Genomic DNA, 22,484 nt, shown 5'->3' on the forward strand with positions numbered 1-22,484 from the left:
ATTACAAAGAAAGTGCTAGCCTATTCTAAAATGTTATATATATAAAAATAGCAGAAATTGTTTCAGTATTGGTTATTAAGTATTGGTCTCCAGCTTAGAGGAGTAATCTTTCTTCACAGAGTAGGCGCAGGAGTATAAGAGGGGTTCTGGCTTTCCCGTAAACATTATTACTGACGAAAAGCTATGCCACACCTGACCTTGCAAATGCTTTGTGTTGGCTTGAGAACAAAGGCCTGCAATATTTTGCTTTCCAACCTTCATATCCTCCTCTTTAAAAAGCACTTAAACATGTAAATGATATGATGCAGTCTGCACCAATAATGATCATCGCTCAGGGAAATAAATAACTGTCAGATGCAGGAGAACTTAAAATGAATCTAAACTCCTCTTTTGCAGAGCGTAAACAGCTTACTAAAACTGGATAGAAAAAATGAAATAAAAAATCATCTCCAAACTTTGACAGTCGAGAAAAAGAGTCATTTAGCTCTGGGATGTACATGATAATGAATGAGAGAAAAAACACACACAAAAAAACACAGTGACATTTGATAATATGACTTGAGGCAAAAAACATTCTATGGCTTGTAACTTCCTGCATGAATGTATTCATTTCTAGGCTTGGGAAGATGTATGACTGCAGAGCAACATGTCTGGGAGGATTGTCAGGTAAGAAATCCCACCAAAAGAAAAAAGCAGGATCATTGTAAGCTAAACTGGTGCCAACATGTCACAAACTTGCATCCTAAGTGTAGGGTTGCCACGTTTAGTTTAGGCCAAACCCGAACACTCTTAACACTGTGCACAGCAAAAAAAAAAAATGTAAGAGTATACACTACATATAGCACATAAACACAAACTCACACATAGATATTCACACTCTCACACACGTTCACACTCACACATACACACTCTCTCACACATAGACACAGAAAGACACTCACTCTTTCATAAACAGACACTGACAAACACAGAGACACACACTCTAACATACAAAGACATTTACACACACAGACACACAGACACACACTACAACACTCAGACTCAGTATGTTGCAAATGCACGTCACCTTTTTTGGTTGTGGCTGTTTTGGGAATGCACAGATATCTTTGTGAAGGCAGGGGGCAACTCTATCCAAGAGCAGGACCTCCAGAGTGACCATTACTCTGGAATACTGTGTTTATTGCAAAAATGATCTTATTAAAAACTGAAATGCACTGGCCCTTTAAGCATATTTACTAACAAACTAATCTTGTAAGCTTATGGTTGTTGTCTTTTGCGCCACAGACTCTGAAAATACCCCTAGTCTAGTATAAGAAACCAAACACTAAAAGATAGTGAAGCACAACTTAAGTCTGTTTTTTTTGTTTGTTTGTTCTTAGGGTGATGAAAGGTCAAATGGGTCAGTAGGCAGAATATGCAGCTGTCTAAATCTCCTGCCACACCCTGTAAGTGTCTGTGCCATATATTGTTAATTCTGTAGCATTTGCATCTGTATAGTAATAATAATAGTAATAGTCATTAATGCACTAAATGATGCACATAACTAGGCTCAGAAATGCACTACTGGGCTTTATCTGATGATTGGTGTATGCACATATATGTCTCATATCATTGGCTTACCAGATGTGTTCAACTAGCTCCCAGTAGTGAACTGATGTAACTGAGCCTACCCTGATTTACTCTTCAACAAAGGATACCAAGTAAATAAAGCTTATTTTTGTCAACAGAGGTAAATTGGAATTTTGTTTAAAATTGCATGCGTTATCTAAATCATTTTTACTTTAATATCCCTTTAAGCACTTAAAACATGTAATTTGAGTTCTTTAATAAGCTCCATTATACCCACTTAGAAAGCCAGGTAGCAACATCTCTGGTCTGGAGTTCATCTTGGATTTTAATTGGCTTGATTCCGGCTCATGCTTTTGCTCGTTCCACGATGATTTGGACAATAAGCAAAATGCTTAAAGGGACATAATACTCATATGCTAAATCACTTGAAACTGATGCAGTATAACTGTAAAAAGCTGACAGGAAAATATCACCTGAGCATCTCTATGTAAAAAGGGAAGATATTTTACCTCACAATCTCCTCAGCTCAGCAGAGTAAGTTCTGTGTAAAGTTGCTCCCAGCTGCAGGTAAAAAAAAAAAAAAAAATGAAGAAATGAACTGCAGCCAATCAGCATCAGCAGTGCTGAGGTCATGAACTCTTTTTCTGTGATCTCATGAGATTTGACTTAACTCTCATGAGATTTCATAGTAAGCTTCCTTAACCTGATTGGTGAAATAATATGAGAGTGCACGATGCTCATCCTTTCAGCTGTCCCAGGACAGACACACTAAAATGCTGCTTAGAAAACCTTTACAATGGGAGGTGGCTACTGAGGAACTTTTGAGGTAAAAACATAATTTATGCTTACCTGATAAATTTATTTCTCTTGTAGTGTATCCAGTCCACGGATCATCCATTACTTATGGGATATTAACTCCTCCCCAACAGGAAGTGCAAGAGGATTCACCCAGCAGAGCTGCTATATAGCTCCTCCCCTAACTGCCATTACCAGTCATTCGACCGAAAACATGCAGAGAAAGGAAAACCATAGGGTGCAGTGGTGACTGTAGTTTAATGGAAAAATTACCTGCCTTAAAGTGACAGGGCGGGCCGTGGACTGGATACACTACAAGAGAAATAAATTTATCAGGTAAGCATAAATTATGTTTTCTCTTGTTAAGTGTATCCAGTCCACGGATCATCCATTACTTATGGGATACCAATACCAAAGCTAAAGTACACGGATGACGGGAGGGACAGGCAGGCTCTTTATACGGAAGGAACCACTGCCTGAAGAACCTTTCTCCCAAAAACAGCCTCCGAAGAAGCAAAAGTGTCAAATTTGTAAAATTTGGAAAAAGTATGAAGAGAAGACCAAGTTGCAGCCTTGCAAATCTGTTCAACAGAAGCCTCATTCTTAAAGGCCCAAGTGGAAGCCACAGCTCTAGTAGAATGTGCTGTAATTCTTTCAGGAGGCTGCTGTCCAGCAGTCTCATAGGCTAACCGTATTATGCTACGAAGCCAAAAGGAGAGAGAGGTAGCCGAAGCTTTTTGACCTCTCCTCTGACCAGAATAAACGACAAACAGGGAAGACGTTTGTCGAAAATCCTTAGTTGCCTGTAGATAAAATTTCAGGGCACGGACTACATCTAGATTGTGTAGCAGACGTTCCTTTTTCGAAGAAGGATTAGGACACAAAGATGGAACCACAATCTCTTGATTGATATTCCTGTTAGTGACCACCTTAGGTAGGAACCCAGGTTTAGTACGCAGAACTACCTTGTCTGAATGAAAAATCAGATAAGGAGAATCACAATGTAAGGCAGATAACTCAGAGACTCTTCGAGCCGAGGTAATCGCCATTAAAAACAGAACTTTCCAAGATAACAACTTGATATCAATGGAATGAAGGGGTTCAAACGGAACCCCCTGTAAAACATTAAGAACTAAGTTCAAACTCCATGGTGGAGCAACAGTTTTAAACACAGGCTTGATCCTAGCTAAAGCCTGACAAAAAGCTTGAACGTCCGGAACTTCTGACAGACGTTTGTGTAAAAGAATGGACAGAGCTGAAATCTGTCCCTTTAAGGAACTAGCGGATAAACCCTTTTCTAAACCTTCTTGTAGAAAAGACAATATCCTCGGAATCCTAACCTTACTCCATGAGTAACTCTTGGATTCGCACCAATATAAGTATTTGCGCCATATCTTATGGTAAATCTTTCTGGTAACAGGCTTCCTAGCCTGTATTAAGGTATCAATAACTGACTCAGAAAAACCACGTTTTGATAAAATCAAGCGTTCAATTTCCAAGCAGTCAGCTTCAGAGAAATTAGATTTTGATGTTTGAAGGGACCCTGGATCAGAAGGTCCTGTTTCAGAGGTAGCGACCAAGGTGGACAGGATGACATGTCCACTAGATCTGCATACCAAGTCCTGCGTGGCCATGCAGGCGCTATTAGAATCACTGATGCTCTCTCCTGTTTGATTCTGGCAATCAATCGAGGAAGCATCGGGAAGGGTGGAAACACATAAGCCATCCCGAAGGTCCAAGGTGCTGTCAAAGCATCTATCAGAACCGCTCCCGGATCCCTGGATCTGGACCCGTAACGAGGAAGCTTGGCGTTCTGTCGAGACGCCATGAGATCTCTCTCTGGTTTGCCCCAACGTCGAAGTATTTGGGCAAAGACCTCCGGATGAAGTTCCCACTCCCCCGGATGGAAAGTCTGACGACTTAAGAAATCCGCCTCCCAGTTCTCCACTCCCGGGATGTGGATTGCTGACAGGTGGCAAGAGTGAGACTCTGCCCAGCGAATTATCTTTGATACTTCCATCATTGCTAGGGAGCTTCTTGTCCCTCCCTGATGGTTGATGTAAGCTACAGTCGTGATGTTGTCCGACTGAAACCTGATGAACCCCCGAGTTGTTAACTGGGGCCAAGCCAGAAGGGCATTGAGAACTGCTCTCAATTCCAGAATGTTTATTGGTAGGAGACTCTCCTCCTGATTCCATTGTCCCTGAGCCTTCAGAGAATTCCAGACAGCGCCCCAACCTAGTAGGCTGGCGTCTGTTGTTACAATTGTCCAGTCCGGCCTGCTGAATGGCATCCCCCTGGACAGATGTGGCCGAGAAAGCCACCATAGAAGAGAATTTCTGGTCTCTTGATCCAGATTCAGAGTAGGGGACAAGTCTGAGTAATCCCCATTCCACTGACTTAGCATGCACAATTACAGCGGTCTGAGATGTAGGCGTGCAAAGGGTACTATGTCCATTGCTGCTACCATTAAGCCGATCACCTCCATGCATTGAGCTACTGACGGGTGTTGAATGGAATGAAGGACACGGCATGCATTTTGAAGCTTTGTTAACCTGTCTTCTGTCAGGTAAATCTTCATTTCTACAGAATCTATAAGAGTCCCCAAGAAGAGAACTCTTGTGAGTGGAAAGAGAGAACTCTTCTTTTCGTTCACCTTCCATCCATGCGACCTTAGAAATGCCAGTACTAACTCTGTATGAGACTTGGCAGTTTGAAAGCTTGAAGCTTGTATCAGAATGTCGTCTAGGTACGGAGCTACCGCAATTCCTTGCGGTCTTAGTACCGCCAGAAGAGCACCCAGAACCTTTGTGAAGATTCTCGGAGCCGTAGCCAATCCGAATGGAAGAGCTACAAACTGGTAATGCCTGTCTAGAAAGGCAAACCTTAGATACCGGTAATGATCTTTGTGAATCGGTATGTGAAGGTAAGCATCCTTTAAATCCACTGTGGTCATGTACTGACCCTTTTGGATCATGGGTAAAAATGTCCGAATAGTTTCCATTTTGAACGATGGAACTCTTAGGAATTTGTGTAGGATCTTTAAATCCAAGATTGGCCTGAAAGTTCCCTCTTTTTTGGGAACCACAAACAGATTTGAGTAAAACCCTTGTCCTTGTTCTGACCGCGGAACCGGATGGATCACTCCCATTAATAAAAGATCTTGTACGCAGCGTAGAAACGCCTCTTTCTTTATTTGGTTTGTTGACAACCTTGACAGATGAAATCTCCCTCTTGGGGGAGAGAATTTGAAGTCTAGAAGGTATCCCTGAGATATGATCTCTAACGCCCAGGGATCCTGGACATCTCTTGCCCAAGCCTGGGCGAAGAGAGAAAGTCTGCCCCCCACTAGATCCGTTCCCGGATCGGGGGCCCTCGATTCATGCTGTCTTAGGGGCAGCAGCAGGTTTCCTGGCCTGCTTGCCCTTGTTCCAGGACTGGTTAGGTCTCCAGCCTTGTCTGTAGTGAGCAACAGCTCCTTCCTGTTTTGGTGCAGAGGAAGTTGATGCTGCTCCTGCTTTGAAATTACGAAAGGAACGAAAATTAGACTGTCTAGCCTTAGGTTTGGCTCTGTCTTGAGGCAGGGCATGGCCTTTACCTCCTGTAATGTCAGCGATAATTTCTTTCAACCCGGGCCCGAATAAGGTCTGCCCTTTGAAAGGTATATTAAGCAATTTAGATTTAGAAGTAACGTCAGCTGACCAGGATTTTAGCCACAGTGCTCTGCGTGCCTGAATGGCGAATCCGGAATTCTTAGCCGTAAGTTTAGTTAAATGTACTACGGCATCTGAAATAAATGAGTTAGCTAACTTAAGGGCTTTAAGCTTGTGTGTAATCTCATCTAATGGAGCTGATTCAAGTGTCTCTTCCAGAGACTCAAACCAAAATGCTGCTGCAGCCGTGACAGGCGCAATGCATGCAAGAGGTTGCAATATAAAACCTTGTTGTACAAACATTTTCTTAAGGTAACCCTCTAACTTTTTATCCATTGGATCTGAAAAGGCACAGCTATCCTCCACCGGGATAGTGGTACGCTTAGCTAAAGTAGAAACTGCTCCCTCCACCTTAGGGACCGTTTGCCATAAGTCCCGTGTGGTGGCGTCTATTGGAAACATCTTTCTAAATATCGGAGGGGGTGAGAACGGCACACCGGGTCTATCCCACTCCTTAGTAACAATTTCAGTAAGTCTCTTAGGTATAGGAAAAACGTCAGTACTCGCCGGGTACCGCAAAATATTTATCCAACCTACACATTTTCTCTGGTATTGCAACTGTGTTACAATCATTCAGAGCCGCTAACACCTCCCCTAGTAATACACGGAGGTTTTCCAGCTTAAATTTAAAATTTGAAATATCTGAATCCAGTTTGTTTGGATCAGAACCGTCACCCGCAGAATGAAGCTCTCCGTCCTCATGTTCTGCAAATTGTGACGCAGTGTCTGACATGGCCCTAATATTATCAGCGCACTCTGTTCTCACCCCAGAGTGATCACGCTTACCTCTTAGTTCTGGTAATTTAGCCAAAACTTCAGTCATAACAGTAGCCATATCCTGTAATGTGATTTGTAATGGCCGCCCAGATGTACTCGGCGCTACAATATCACGCACCTCCCGAGCGGGAGATGCAGGTACTGACACGTGAGGCGAGTTAGTCGGCATAACTCTCCCCTCGTTGTTTGGTGAAATATGTTCAATTTGTACAGATTGACTTTTATTTAAAGTAGCATCAATACAGTTAGTACATAAATTTCTATTGGGCTCCACTTTGGCTTTAGCACATATAGCACAGATATCTTCCTCTGAATCAGACATTTTTAACACACTAGCAAATAAACTAGCAACTTGGAAATACTTTTCAAGTAATTTACTATAATAAGAAAACGTACTGTGCCTATAAGAAGCACAGAAAAAGTTATGACAGTTGAAAATTAATAAACTGAAAAGTTATAGCATCAAATCTTTGTAAAAAACACAATTTTAGCAAAGGATTGCTCCCATTAGCAAAGGATAACTAACCCTGATAGCAGAAAAAAAAATACAGAAATAAACGTTTTTTTATCACAGTCAACTACAATCTCACAGCTCTGCTGTGAGTGATTACCTCCCTCAAAACAAGTTTTGAAGACCCTTGAGTTCTGTAGAGATGAACCGGATCATGCAGGGAAGACAATAAACTTCTGACTGAATTTTTTGATGCGTAGCAAAAGCGCCAAAAAAAGGCCCCTCCCCTCACACATAACAGTGAGAGAGATCAGTAAACTGTCATAAATTAAATAAAACGACTGCCAAGTGGAAAAAAATAGTGCCCAAAACATTTTTTCACCCAGTACCTCAGAAAATTAAACGATTTTACATGCCAGCAAAAAACGTTTAACATTAATAAATTGAGTGTTATTAAAAAGCCTGTTGCTAGTCCCTGCAAATTAGGCTAAAGTTTTATGCATACAGTATAATTCCAGTGAAGTGCCATTCCCCAGAATACTGAAGTGTAAAATATACATACATGACAGCCTGATACCAGTTGCTGCTACTGCATTTAAGGCTGAGTTTACATTATATCGGTATGGCAGAATTTTCTCATCAATTCCATTGTCAGAAAATAATAAGCTGCTACATACCTCTTTGCAGATTAATCTGCCCTGATCTGAAGTTTACCTCTCCTCAGATGGCCGAGAAACAGCAATATGATCTTAACTACTCCGGCTAAAATCATAGAAAAACTCAGGTAGATTCTTCTTCAAATTCTACCAGAGAAGGAATAACACACTCCGGTGCTATTATAAAATAACAAACTTTTGATTGAAGGTATGAAACTAAGTATAATCGCCACAGTCCTCTCACACATCCTATCTATTCGTTGGGTGCAAGAGAATGACTGGTAATGGCAGTTAGGGGAGGAGCTATATAGCAGCTCTGCTGGGTGAATCCTCTTGCACTTCCTGTTGGGGAGGAGTTAATATCCCATAAGTAATGGATGATCCGTGGACTGGATACACTTAACAAGAGAAATATCTTTCTTTTTTACATAGAGATGTTCAGGTGATATATTCTAATCAGCTTTTTACAGCTATGCTGCATCACTTTCAAGTGTTTAAACATTTAGGTATTATGGCCCTTTAAGCAATTTCTATGTAAATGGGTTAACTAAATGTGATTTACATTTAAATTGAGAGATTCAAACAATGTATATTTTCACGAGTACCTAGGTACTCCTTGCTCATTGGTTGGCAGGGGCTAGGATCTACAGACCTGACAAGATAGACCAACATTTACATAGACAGGAACATCCAAAAAACATTAAAGGGACACTAAACACAAATGGTAAACTACAGGATTATAAACCTTCATATATAAGAGTAATTTTGCATTGAAAACTGCAGCTTTATTTTGTCACATGAGTATATTGTTTTGTTTATTCTTTTCACTGATTTCCTTGTCCTGCAGAACAAAAGAACCCCTGCTAACCAATCACAAACTAATACTCAGATACAGCACAAACTCTGTTTGCACATGTGCAGACTGGGGTAGCATGCACTCTTGTATTCCCTTAAGGTGGTTTAGCACTGATAAAACTTAGTTACTATTGCACAAAATGCTTTTCCTATCATGATTGTTGATACAAAACTGATAATCCACCTTTCAAAGCAAGTAACACCATAGAAGCTTAGGGAGGGAGGGAAAAGTAAACAAAAGCTCACATAAACTGCCTTAAAGTATTAACCTAAACCTCCCTGGGAGAAAGTGAAGCAAGCACAACTTTTAGATGTATTTTACAGCAAAATAAATAATTAATGTATATTGCAGTTTCAATTGCAATAATGAAACATTGTATGTGTTGTTGAAATATCAAGTTTAACGGTTCTTTATAAGATTTTAAAATAGCCTTTCCTTTTAAACAGAAATACTGTGTGTGTTTTTCAACCAGCAGATACCAACAAGGTGCATTTGTCTTTCATAATTTTCCAGGAAATGCAGCATCAGCAATACAATTTAATCTTTTTATTTTCCTAAACTAGGCAATAAGCCTGCCCAGAGGGCAGTCTATTTAAAAATAAAACAAAACTACAAACCCCAAAGATAAAATTACACAAAATAAAAAATTTAAAATTACAGAAAAAAATAAACAAAGCTATCCAAAATAAAAATGGAAACCTAAACTAATACCCCTATAAAAAATCCCCCCCAAAATAAAAACACCCCCTAGTCTAATACTAAACTACCAATAGCCTTCAAAAGGGCTTTTCTAGGGCATTGCCCTATGTTAAACAGCTCTTTTACCTAAACAAATTACCCCCTAACAGAAAAACCCCTCACCCACCAAACCCCCCCCAAAAAAACTAACACTAAAAAAACCCTAAAGGACCCATTGCCCCTAAAGTGGCATTTGTATGGGCATTGCCCTTTAAAGGGCATTTAGCTCTTTTACTGCTTTTAAAAGGGCAATCAGCTCTTTTCCAGCCAAAAAAACCTAATCTAAAAAAAAAGCCACCCCAAAAAAATAAAAAAAAAGGCCTAAGACTAAGCCCCAAATAGGTACTCACCATTCCTGAAGTCCGGCGGAGAAGGTCTTCTTCCAGGCGGCTCTATCATCTTCTATCTTCATCCGAAACGAAGGCGGAGCGGAGGTGCGGAGCTGTCTTCCCCGATGCGAGGTTCCTCGGCGGCATGGAGGCTCTTCTTCATCCGATGTCCATCGTACACTGAAGATTGAATGCAAGGTACCGCAATCAATTTGGGGTACCTTGCATTCCTATTGGCTGAAATTTTGAAATCAGCCAATAGGATTAGAGCTACTGAAATACTTTTGGCTGTTCAAATCAATCAATAAGATTTCAGTAGCTCTCAAAATTTCAGCCAATAGGAATGCAAGGTAACCCAATAAATATGGGGTACCTTGCATTCAATCTTCAGTGTTCGACAGATGATAGCATGAAGAGGAGCCGCCACACCGCTAAGGACCGCCCCCTGATGAAGATAGAAGATGATGGAGCCGCCTGGAAGAAGCCCTTCTCTACCGGATTTCAGGAACTGTGAGTACCTATTTGGGGCTTAGTGATAGGATTTTTTTTAATTTTTTTATTTTTTTTTATTTTTAAGTTTAGGGATTTAATGGGCTGGATTGCCCTTTTAAGGGCAGTAAAAGAGCTGAATGACCTTTTAAGGGCAATGCCCATACAAATTCCCCTTTAGGGGCAATGGGTAGTTTAGGTTTTTTAGTGTTAGTTTTTTTTATTTTGGGGGGTTTGGTGGGTGGGTTTGTTTTTTAAAATTACATTAATTTTTAAATGTAAAAGAGCTGTTTAACTTAGGGCAATGGCCCTACAAAACGCCCTTCTAAAGGCTATTGGTAGTTTAGTTTAGGGGGTGTTATCATTTTGGGGGGCTTTTATATTTTCATCAGGATTAGGTTTAATTTTTTTTATTTTTGATCATTTTGTTTATTTTTTTCTGTAATTTTTGACTTTTTTATTTTTTCTAATTTTAGATTTTTTTTTGTAATTTAATGTTATTTTTTTTTAAGTGCGACTTAGTATTGGGGTTAACTTAGGGGGTGCAAGGTTAGGGGGCTTAATAATTAGTTATTTGCGTTGTGGGGGGTTGGCGGTTTAGGGGTTAATAGGTTAATGCGATGTGGGGGTTTAGGGGTTAATAGGTTAATTAGGTTTATTGCTATGTGGGGGTTTGTCAGTTTAGGGGTTAATATTTTAATTATGTTATTTGTGGATTAGGGGTTAATTACTTTATTATTTTGCGATGTAGGGGTTGGCGGTTTCGGTGCTTGCTAATACTTCCTGTGGGAGGTTAGTTTTTTTTTTTTGTTATACTTCGTGTGGGCGGTTACATGTTTTTTCGTTATTTCGTGCGGGTGGCTTGTGTGTGTGTTTTTTTAAGGCTTTGGGTTTTCCTACGCTGCATCCAGGTGGATTCTGAAAATGGCAGGCTGGTGAAAGAATCCACCTTTGGTGCATCCAGGCGGATTCTTTTGGCTGCGCACACAGCCAACATTCCTTTGAGGATGCGTGCGCAACTGGCAACACCGACGGACGCGTTACAAACACGATTATAGTATAGATTGTAACAACAGTTAAAGGGATAGAAAAGTCTTAATTAAACTTGCATGATTCAGATAAAGCATGCAATTTTTATATACTTTTAAATTTACTTCTATAATCACATTTACTTTGTTCTCTTGGTATAATTTGTTTTTTAAAAAAGAATATGTACACATCCTCAGCAGCAAGGCACTACTGGGAGATAGCTGGTGATTGGTGGCTTTATACATTTGTGTCTTGTCATTGGTTCATCAGATGTGTTAAGCAAGCTCCCAGTAGCGCATTGCGCTACTTTAACAAATTATACCAAGAGAATAAAGCAAATTTTATAATAGAAGTAAATTGGAAAGTTGTTTAAAATTATATGCTCTGTCTGAAGCATAAAAGAAGAGTTTGGGGTTTCATATCTCTTTAACCCCTTAATGCCGTATAAGGTGGGACTTTCCAATGCCATCCTAACTGCGCTGGGCTTTAATGCCATCAGGACGGCATGGAATGTCCTACCTTATACAGTGTCCTGCAGCTTCCCCCTTTGAAGATGTCAAGAATTGCCATGATTTGATCACGGCCTTGAAATCACGTGATCGCATTGACGATCACATGATTTCATTTTTACTAATAGTGTTTCCATCAGAACTTTGTTCCGATGTTAACAATATTGTACAGGCATGAAGGGGTTAAGTTTATTAAATTATTTTTATATTAGATAAGTTGTTTGCACGTAAGCTCCATACTGAAACATTCCATAACATAAAAAAAGCGAAATTTGTTTTCTGCACTGATATTATGCAAAGTTGGAATATAAGTGTATATATATATATATATATATATATATGTATACACACAATACACACACACACATATATATATATATATAAATACACACACACACATATATATATATATATATATAAATACACACACACACATATATATATATATATATATATATATATATATAAATACACACACACACACATACATATATATATATATATATATATAAATACACACACACACATATATATATATATATATTTCCTGTATGGCCTAGCACTCACGGTTACCGTAATGTACCGGGGTGCACTGCAAAGTATTCCAATAGAAGCAAATGAGGAAGGCACTCACCGGGTTTAACCAAGGGTATACTTTTTAATCCCTTAAAATGGCGTTTCAGAGTGTTACCCCCGTTTTCAAACTGACAACAATAACCAAACATTAAACAAAACCTTAAATACCCACTCACCTCAAAGCGTTACAAACACCAAGTGAATTTCAGAGGGCACACGGCACGAAACGCACGTCATCAGGCGGCGTCTGTAACCTAGCAACCCACTGTATACAAACAGCCTATTCACTAATCTATGCTATACCCAGTGTATACAAACCAATTTAAAAACAATACAGGATCTATATATAAACAACCAGTCTAGCAAAATTCTCTAGTTACCAAGACATTTGTCTTAGTGATATACACACACACACAGCAGCGGTCGTAAGATTCGATCGGGATGATTGACACCCTCTGCTAGTGACCGATTGGCCGCAAATGTGCAGGGGGCGGCATTGCACAAGCATTTCACAAGAAATGCTTGTGCAATGTTAAATGCCGACAATGTTAAATGCCGACATGATTTACTACAGCGAATCATGTTTGTCCGGCATGTAATAAATCTACCCCCATGTCTTTATGAACCTTACTTTGTACACAGTCATGTTGAAACAGGAAATGGCCTTGTCCAAAATTTTGCCACAAAGTTGGAAGCACCCAACTGTCTAAAATGTCTTTGTATCCTGTAGTATTCAGATGATTCTTCACTGGAATTAAAGGGCCCAAACCCTGAAAAACACCCAGATAGTAAAGCGTGATTCATCACTCAACAGAGAACACTTTTCCACTGTTCCACTGTTCCAGGGTCCAGTGGCAACAAGCAAAAATCACTATGTAGACTTCGCAAGGCTAAACCTGCTACATATCTTTCCCTAATTGCAGTTAGCAATTGCAAAACAATGCAGTCTATACTAACGTCATGACCGTGGTCTATAGACTCAAGCATGAATTGGCTCCTCCAAATAAGGAAAATGATGAGTAGAGTTTGGTTATTGAAAATGAATAAATATTGATGTATTGACGTGGCTGATATGTTATTCTATAGCAGGACAACAAAAATGCAGTTACAATTAGGTGTTTTCTGTCCCTTTGATCATGAAAAAATATTTAAACATTTAACTGCTGCTTTGTGATTTGTTTACTATGTCCTTTTAAAAATCCTGCGCTGGTGACAAGTGACATTGTCTCGGCTCTTGTGATTTCTTAAATACGCTTCTAGCCCTGTGCAGACGTACTTACACGTTTGGCTTGTGATTCCCCAAATGAAAATTCTACTTTCCCTTCCTTTTATGTGCTACATTAGTAATTTTGTAGATTGCCACATTGAGCAATGAACCACAGTGCAAGCAATAATAGTAATTAGTCTTTATAATCAGGGTAAGAGCCAGAGTAGTAACATAACAAGGGTAATTATGATGAAGCCATAGAAAGAACAGTAATTACCCCCAACTTAATGATCCTTTTAATCTTGCTCATGAAAATAAAAAGTAAACTAACGTTCCTAAACAATGAAACTTTAGTTTAGCGGCAAGTATTCAAGTGGAACATAGGCAGTTTTTCATTTATATTAAGCTGATTGAAAATATATACTTTTTTTTTCTCAGTGGCTGTGTTAGTGCCAGACACAGTGATTGGATATCTGATGATTTTATTAGTTGATAAAATGACAATAAACACCAGAGGTTGTTATTCATTGTAAAACAAATTTACAATATCATATTCTCAGAACTGAAAAAGCAAACTGCAGACTTCTCAAGCCCAGATTAGCTCTTCCAAATAAGGCAAGTGGTGGGTGGAGCTTAGCTTTTGAAAAACAATTGCAGCAAACACAATGTTATTTCTTTTAAAAAATGTTTAGACTTGGCCGATATGTTTTTCATGGTAAGATAACAGAAGAGTTTTGTAATTACAAGGTGGCCAACCTACTGACTTCTACGGAAGAGTTGTTCAGTCCTGTGAAAAATAAAAGATGGCTACACTGATACACATCGCTCCCAAGAGCCCCTGGCGGATTTGGGACTACTGTTCCACACTCACCTCCTTATTTAAGAGTGCATGAAAGTTATTTCTCTTCTAAGCAAACAACACATTTTATCAGAACAACATCAGATTACTTGAATGTGCTGCAGCATAACATTTGTTATGAAGTTTTGTATTGAGCATGTTTTATAAAAAGTGGGTATACAGTCTGGAAATGTAAAGTCAACAAACCTTTCAGCACCGTACTTATTGTCCCAAGGTCTCATCCATAATTGATTCCGAGGTCCGCAACCCACTGTTTATTTCTCTCTCTCTCTCTCTCTCTCTCTCTCTCTCTCTCTCTCTCTCTCTCTCTCTCTCTCTCTCTCTCTCTCTCTCTCTATATATATATATATATATATATATATATACATATATATATATATATATATAGCTCTGTAGTAGCCTTTTTTTTTAAGATCCCACACACACACACACACACACACAGCAACCCATCTTCCAAAGCAGTATGAACAGCAGACATAAGTAATAATAACAATACTATCACTGGAGAATTATATATATATTAGGGCTGCAACAACTAATCGGTAAGATTGATCATAAAAATAGTTGTCAAAGAATCTCATTATCAATTAGGTGGTCAGCGATTAGTTGGTTAATTGCACAGCACCAGCTGCTTCAATCCGAGGAGCTCCTGCACATGGTATTGTACAAACATTTTTATTTATTATTTTTTGTTCTATCCGATTAATCGGATGATTATTGTCCGATTAATCGGATAGAAAAAAGATTTAAAAAATAAATAAATTCAATTTTTTTTGCACAATCTTAGTTGTAGTAGATCATCAGATTAAAGCAGCTGGTGCTGTGCAACTGACCAACTAATCACTGACCACCTAATTGATAATGAGATTTGTTGACAACTATTTTTATGATCAAACTTACCGATTAGTTTTTGCAGCCCAAATATATATATATATATAAATATAAATAAACATGCACTAGATTAAGTAACCAAACTAAGGGGTGGACAGGTTTGTAGCATATAGAACACATCACATACATAACCATGATTGTATGCCTGAAAATTAGCCTCCAGTAAAAATCTAAAAATAAATAAAATATTATATATATATATATATATATATATATATATATATATATATACAGTATATAAAGGTTCCACAAGAAACCAAAAGACTACCTTATCCAGCACACAGTTGTAAACACAAGTGAAAAAACCCAGTTAAGCATTATTAAGATACACAGATTACCCAGGATATTATATCAAAATGTATTGAACTTACAAATACATAAAGCAAATAAAACAACTATACCGTAGAGATCGGTCAGTTTACTATATTACGACCCAGGAAGTTATTAATCTATTGAAAGTTGCAACTGGATCAAAGTCCCATACATGTATGGGTCTCTTTTGAGTTCTGGGTCCTTCATAAACAAAACTCAATATTATGGTAACACACAGATAACGTCAAAGTATAATGCAGATCAAATAGTCTCAGGAATGTAAATATCAATAGTTGGGAGCTATGTCTTCTTGGGGCAATCCATCTTAGACCTCCCCCTCAGAGGGAACTGATATCCACAATCGGACTCATTCATGGGTTTTTTAAACCACAGGTCGCATCCATTACTGGGTAGAACACCATGTTTACTGGGTCACAATGAGATATATGAGAGTGTGGCGTGTGTGCATGTTGTATAAGAGTGTAAGAGTGGGTGTTGTATGAGAGTGTGTGTGTTGTTGTATGAGAGTTTGTGTGTTGTTGTATGAGAGTGTGTGTGGCATGTGTATGTGTTGTATCAGAGTGTGTGTGTGGTGTGTGTATGTGTTGTATCAGAGTGTGTGTGTGGTGTGTGTTGTTGTATGAGAGTGTGTGTGGCATGTGTATGTGTTGTATCAGAGTGTGTGTGTGGTGTGTGTATGTGTTGTATCAGAGTGTGTGTGTGGTGTGTGTTGTTGTATGAGAGTGTGTGTGGCATGTGTATGTGTTGTATCAGAGTGTGTGTGTGGTGTGTGTTGTATGAGAGTGTGTGTGGCATGTGTATGTGTTGTATCAGAGTGTGTGTGTGGTGTGTGTTGTTGTATGAGAGTGTGTGTGGCATGTGTATGTGTTGTATCAGAGTGTGTGTGTGGTGTGTGTTGTTGTATGAGAGTGTGTGTGGCATGTGTATGTGTTGTATCAGAGTGTGTGTGTGGTGTGTGTGCATGTTGTATAAGAGTGTAAGAGTGGGTGTTGTATGAGAGTTTGTGTGGCATGTGTATGTGTTGTATCAGAGTGTGTGTGTTGTTGTATGAGAGTTTGTGTGGTGTGTGTATGTGTTGTATCAGAGTGTGTGTGTTGTTGTATGAGAGTTTGTGTGGTGTGTGTATGTGTTGTATCAGAGTGTGTGTGTTGTTGTATAAGAGTGTGTGTGTTGTTGTATGAGAGTTTGTGTGGTGTGTGTATGTGTTGTATCAGAGTGTGTGTGTTGTTGTATGAGAGTGTGTGTGTTGTTGTATGAGAGTTTGTGTGGTGTGTGTATGTGTTGTATGAGAGTGTGTGTGTTGTTGTATGAGAGTTTGTGTGGTGTGTGTATGTGTTGTATCAGAGTGTGTGTGTTGTTGTATGAGAGTGTGTGTGTTGTTGTATGAGAGTTTGTGTGGTGTGTGTATGTGTTGTATCAGAGTGTGTGTTGTTGTATGAGAGTTTGTGTGGTGTGTGTATGTGTTGTATCAGAGTGTGTGTGTTGTTGTATGAGAGTGTGTGTGTTGTATGAGAGTTTGTGTGGCATGTGTATGTGTTGTATCAGAGTGTGTGTGTTGTATCAGAGTGTGTGTGTTGTATCAGAGTGTGTGTGTTGTATGAGAGTTTGTGTGGTGTGTGTATGTGTTGTATCAGAGTGTGTGTGTTGTATGAGAGTTTGTGTGGTGTGTGTATGTGTTGTATCAGAGTGTGTGTGTGGTGTGTGTTGTTGTATGAGAGTTTGTGTGGTGTGTGTATGTGTTGTATCAGAGTGTGTGTGTTGTTGTATGAGAGTTTGTGTGGTGTGTGTATGTGTTGTATCAGAGTGTGTGTGTTGTTGTATGAGAGTTTGTGTGGTGTGTGTATGTGTTGTATCAGAGTGTGTGTGTTGTTGTATGAGAGTTTGTGTGGTGTGTGTATGTGTTGTATCAGAGTGTGTGTGTTGTTGTATGAGAGTTTGTGTGGTGTGTGTATGTGTTGTATCAGAGTGTGTGTGTTGTTGTATGAGAGTTTGTGTGGTGTGTATGTGTTGTATCAGAGTGTGTTGTTGTATGAGAGTTTGTGTGGTGTGTGTATGTGTTGTATCAGAGTGTGTGTGTTGTTGTATGAGAGTTTGTGTGGTGTGTGTATGTGTTGTATCAGAGTGTGTGTGTTGTATGAGAGTTTGTGTGGTGTGTGTGTTGTTGTATGAGAGTTTGTGTGGTGTGTGTATGTGTTGTATCAGAGTGTGTGTGTGGTGTGTGTTGTTGTATGAGAGTTTGTGTGGTGTGTGTATGTGTTGTATCAGAGTGTGTGTGTTGTATGAGAGTTTGTGTGGTGTGTGTATGTGTTGTATAAGAGTGTGTGTTGTTGTATGAGAGTTTGTGTGGTGTGTGTATGTGTTGTATCAGAGTGTGTGTTGTTGTATGAGAGTTTGTGTGGTGTGTGTATGTGTTGTATCAGAGTGTATGTGTTGTTGTATGAGAGTTTGTGTGGTGTGTGTATGTGTTGTATCAGAGTGTGTGTTGTTGTATGAGAGTTTGTGTGGTGTGTGTATGTGTTGTATCAGAGTGTGTGTTGTTGTATGAGAGTTTGTGTGGTGTGTGTATGTGTTGTATCAGAGTGTGTGTGTTGTTGTATGAGAGTGTGTGTGTTGTTGTATGAGAGTTTGTGTGGCATGTGTATGTGTTGTGTGTGTTGTTGTATGAGAGTTTGTGTGGTGTGTGTATGTGTTGTATCAGAGTGTGTGTGTTGTTGTATGAGAGTTTGTGTGGTGTGTGTATGTGTTGTATGAGAGTGTGTGTGTTGTTGTATGAGAGTTTGTGTGGTGTGTGTATGTGTTGTATCAGAGTGTGTGTGTTGTTGTATGAGTTTGTGTGTTGTATGAAAGTGTGTGTGTGTTGTATGAAAGTGTGTGTGTTGTATGAAAGTGTGTGTGTGATGTATGAGAGTGAATGTGTTATAACCTTTTACAACACTTTCATGTTTGACTACAATCGAGAATAAAGTACGCCCACGTTTTAGTCACTTTACCAAAAATTTTTGCTATCTTGTATATTACTTCAGAAAGTTTCAGACCAAGCGTAAAATTAGGGTCATGAAAATATCTGGTAATCATTGCACAGGGTCTTGGGGAAAAAAGTTTGAAGAACCCTGCTCTAGAGTACTTGTGGACCACAATTGCTCACAGCATTACAAGTGTTGTATAATCACATAGCATTCCCAAAGTATGTGAAGTCATTTTCATCCCAAGGGCCATCCTTTCTGTTCTAAGGTCATCTTCCTGAAGACGGCGCCCACAGCTCAACCATCTCAGTCATTACCAGAACAGTTATGCATGTGATAGGGGGTCAGCTGATACCCTCATTACATATATCAAGATATTGAGGTGGTTATGCTACAGGCATCGGTCTTAAGGAAGATGAGCTCAGACCAGAAAGAATGGCCTTCGGGATGAAGATGACTTCGGGTACTTTTGAAAGTGTTAATTATAACATAACTCTTCTTTTAGTTGTTATTTAAATATACATTTTAAGAAAGATATGTGGTTTCAACAAAAAGTGTAAATCTACTGAAAATACCACATGTGCTTTTAATCTGATTCCTCGTCAGGACAAGATATCATTTTGGGAGATCAGCAAGTGTTTGCCAACACAGAAGCTCAGGGGCAGATAGTCGGAGGAACATGGTAAACAGGAGAAAACAGAGGAACATGTTTGGCAACTACTACAGCTTCTTTAAAAACATAATACTTGGGGGAATAATTAAGCACAAGATTCAGCTTTTGTTTTTTTTTGTCATTTCAGAACTATAAAAATAAAGATGGAGGTAATAATTCTTTATCCTTTATAAACATTGAACATACTAACATAAGAATTCACCTGAGTTCTGTTACAAGGCATGTCAACTTCTGAGCAAACACAACCCCAGAGAGACCTGCCACACATTACTAGAGCTCAACCTCTACCCCAAAACTCGAAAACTAAATATCACCAATAAGCTTTGTGCGGTCTTGATAAAGATTCCTCAAGACTGATTGGATTTAGAGTGCCAACATATATAAGGCTAACACAAATGTCACTTTAGCAACCGCTAATGGTCGCCAAGGATCAGATAGGCTACAGCCTTTTCTTGTTTAAGATTTGGCATGTTGCACTTACTCTAAAATCCTATCCATCAATGTGTTTCTTTAAAACCTCAAATGCAACTTAGATCTTGTTTTCACGGTAGAAAAAAATTGTATCTTATGTTTTTAACCTAATCCATATGCTCCCTTGCTCACATATGGCAACATTCCTTTCTTGTGGGAACTTTCTTTCTCTCCCTTTTTTTCAGCTTGCTGTTGCAACACATCATCCATATCCCAGAAGTAATGCTTTGATGTCAACAAATGTACAATTATTCATCTAACTATGGATCCAATAAGGGGGAAAAGGTAGCTACAATCAGTATTTAAGGGGGAAAAAGATGTCATCATTTTCTTGGCTTATAGGCACAAGCTCTTATTTTCAGTTTGGATGTACTGCTTCCCAAAATGGTAATAAGCACTACACTAGGAGTAGTGTTTCAAACAGATATTATTCATGTCTTTCCTGCCAGGGGGACAATGTGACTTAGAAAAAAACAGCAAAAAGAAATATGTTTAATCTCCCAGTACAATAGTTTTTTTTGGTTTTTTTTGAAGGTGAGCCTTTTGTTATGGCACTAAACTATAAGCACTCCTCATTATACTGCTGTATGATAAGCTCCATGGGATACAGACACATGGTACCACTAGATTGTAAGCTCAGTTGTTCAGGGTTGCTCTTCCATTATGTCCACCACTATGTCACTAGATGGTAAGCTGACTTTATCTCTATTACACAACTACACTGTAAGCTAGCTGGGGCATTATTTTACATATATATATATATATATATATATATATATATACATACAAAGCGAAAAAATGCACTCACAGGACTTCTTCAAACAGTGTGTCAAGGATTTATTGACATTTCGGGGAATAAACCATCCCCTTCATCAGAATAAAGAAATGTGTCAAACTCCACTCTTATATAGTGTATACAGTGTCTCAAATGAGTACATCCAAACCTACTGTGAACAAAAAAATAAAGCACGCTGTATTCCCAGTTGGAATGCACGCCATGCGTTCCACAGAACTGGAAGTGAACTCACTTCTGGTTACGAATACCAAAAAATATAACAACATTGCACAAAATGGATCATAGCACAAACACACATCAAACATTATAAGTCCTATATGTATATATATCAATGTGCACAGTGTGGTCACTTAGGCCTAGATTTGGAGTTTAGCGGTAGCCGTGAAAACCAGCGTTAGAGGCTCCTAACGCTGGTTTTAGGCTACCGCCGGTATTTGGGGTCAGTCAAAAAAGGGTCTAACGCTCACTTTTCAGCCGCGACTTTTCAATACCGCAGATCCCCTTACGTCAATTGCGTATCCTATCTTTTCAATGGGATCTTTCTAACTCCGGTATTTAGAGTCGTGGCTGAAGTGAGCGTTAGAATTCTAACGACAAAACTCCAGCCGCAGAAAAAAGTCAGTAGTTAAGAGCTTTCTGGGCTAACGCCGGTTCATAAAGCTCTTAACTACTGTGCTCTAAAGTACACTAACACCCATAAACTACCTATGTACCCCTAAACCGAGGTCCCCCCACATCGCCGCCACTCGATTCAATTTTTTTAACCCCTAATCTGCCGACCGCCACCTACGTTATCCTTATGTACCCCTAATCTGCTGCCCCTAACACCGCCGACCCCTATATTATATTTATTAACCCCTAACCTGCCCCCCACAACGTCGCCTCCACCTGCCTACACTTATTAACCCCTAATCTGCCAACCGCAAAGAGCCGCCACCTACATTATAGCTATGTACCCCTAATCTGCTGCCCCTAACACCGCCGACCCCTATATTATATTTATTAACCCCTAATCTGCCCCCCTCAACGTTGCCTCCACCTGCCTACACTTATTAACCCCTAATCTGCCGAGCGGACCGCACCGCTACTATAATAAAGTTATTAACCCCTAATCCGCCTCACTAACCCTATAATAAATAGTATTAACCCCTAATCTGCCCTCCCTAACATCGCCGACACCTAACTTCAAACATTAGCCCCTAATCTGCCGACTGGAGCTCACCGCTATTCTAATAAATTTATTAACCCCTAAAGCTAAGTCTAACCCTAACACTAACACCCCCCTAAGTTAAATATAATTTAAATCTAACGAAATTAATTAACTCTTATTAAATAAATTATTCCTATTTAAAGCTAAATACTTACCTGTAAAATAAATCCTAATATAGCTACAATATAAATTATAATTATATTATAGCTATTTTAGGATTTATATTTATTTTACAGGTAACTTTGTATTTATTTTAACCAGGTACAATAGCTATTAAATAGTTAAGAACTATTTAATAGCTAAAATAGTTAAAATAATTACAAAATTACCTGTAAAATAAATCCTAACTACACTATCAATAAATTAATTAAATAAAATACCTACAATTACCTACAATTAAACCTAACACTACACTATCAATACATTAATTAAATACAATATCTACAAATAAATACAATGAAATAAACTAACTAAAGTACAAAAAATAAAAAATAACTAAGTTACAAAAAATAAAAAAATATTTACAAACATCAGAAAAATATTACAACAATTTTAAACTAATTACACCTACTCTAGGCCCCTAATAAAATAACA

General features: G+C 38.8%; 1 protein-coding gene and 1 long non-coding RNA gene across 2 annotated transcripts in view; one reads left to right on the forward strand and one right to left on the reverse strand.

The window, feature by feature from the left end:
- The window catches only part of CEP112 (centrosomal protein 112), a 1,492,843-nt gene that overhangs the window by 132,265 nt on the left and 1,338,094 nt on the right, over nucleotides 1–22,484 (reverse strand). The window lies entirely within an intron of this gene.
- Nucleotides 632–19,483, forward strand: LOC128654123 (uncharacterized). The gene is made up of 3 exons (XR_008401424.1): nucleotides 632–666; nucleotides 1,380–1,445; nucleotides 19,347–19,483. It is a non-coding gene; the product is annotated as an uncharacterized LOC128654123 (long non-coding RNA).

This window comes from Bombina bombina, chromosome 1 (genome assembly GCF_027579735.1).
Source record: "Bombina bombina isolate aBomBom1 chromosome 1, aBomBom1.pri, whole genome shotgun sequence".
Classification (NCBI taxonomy): Eukaryota; Metazoa; Chordata; class Amphibia; order Anura; family Bombinatoridae; genus Bombina; species Bombina bombina.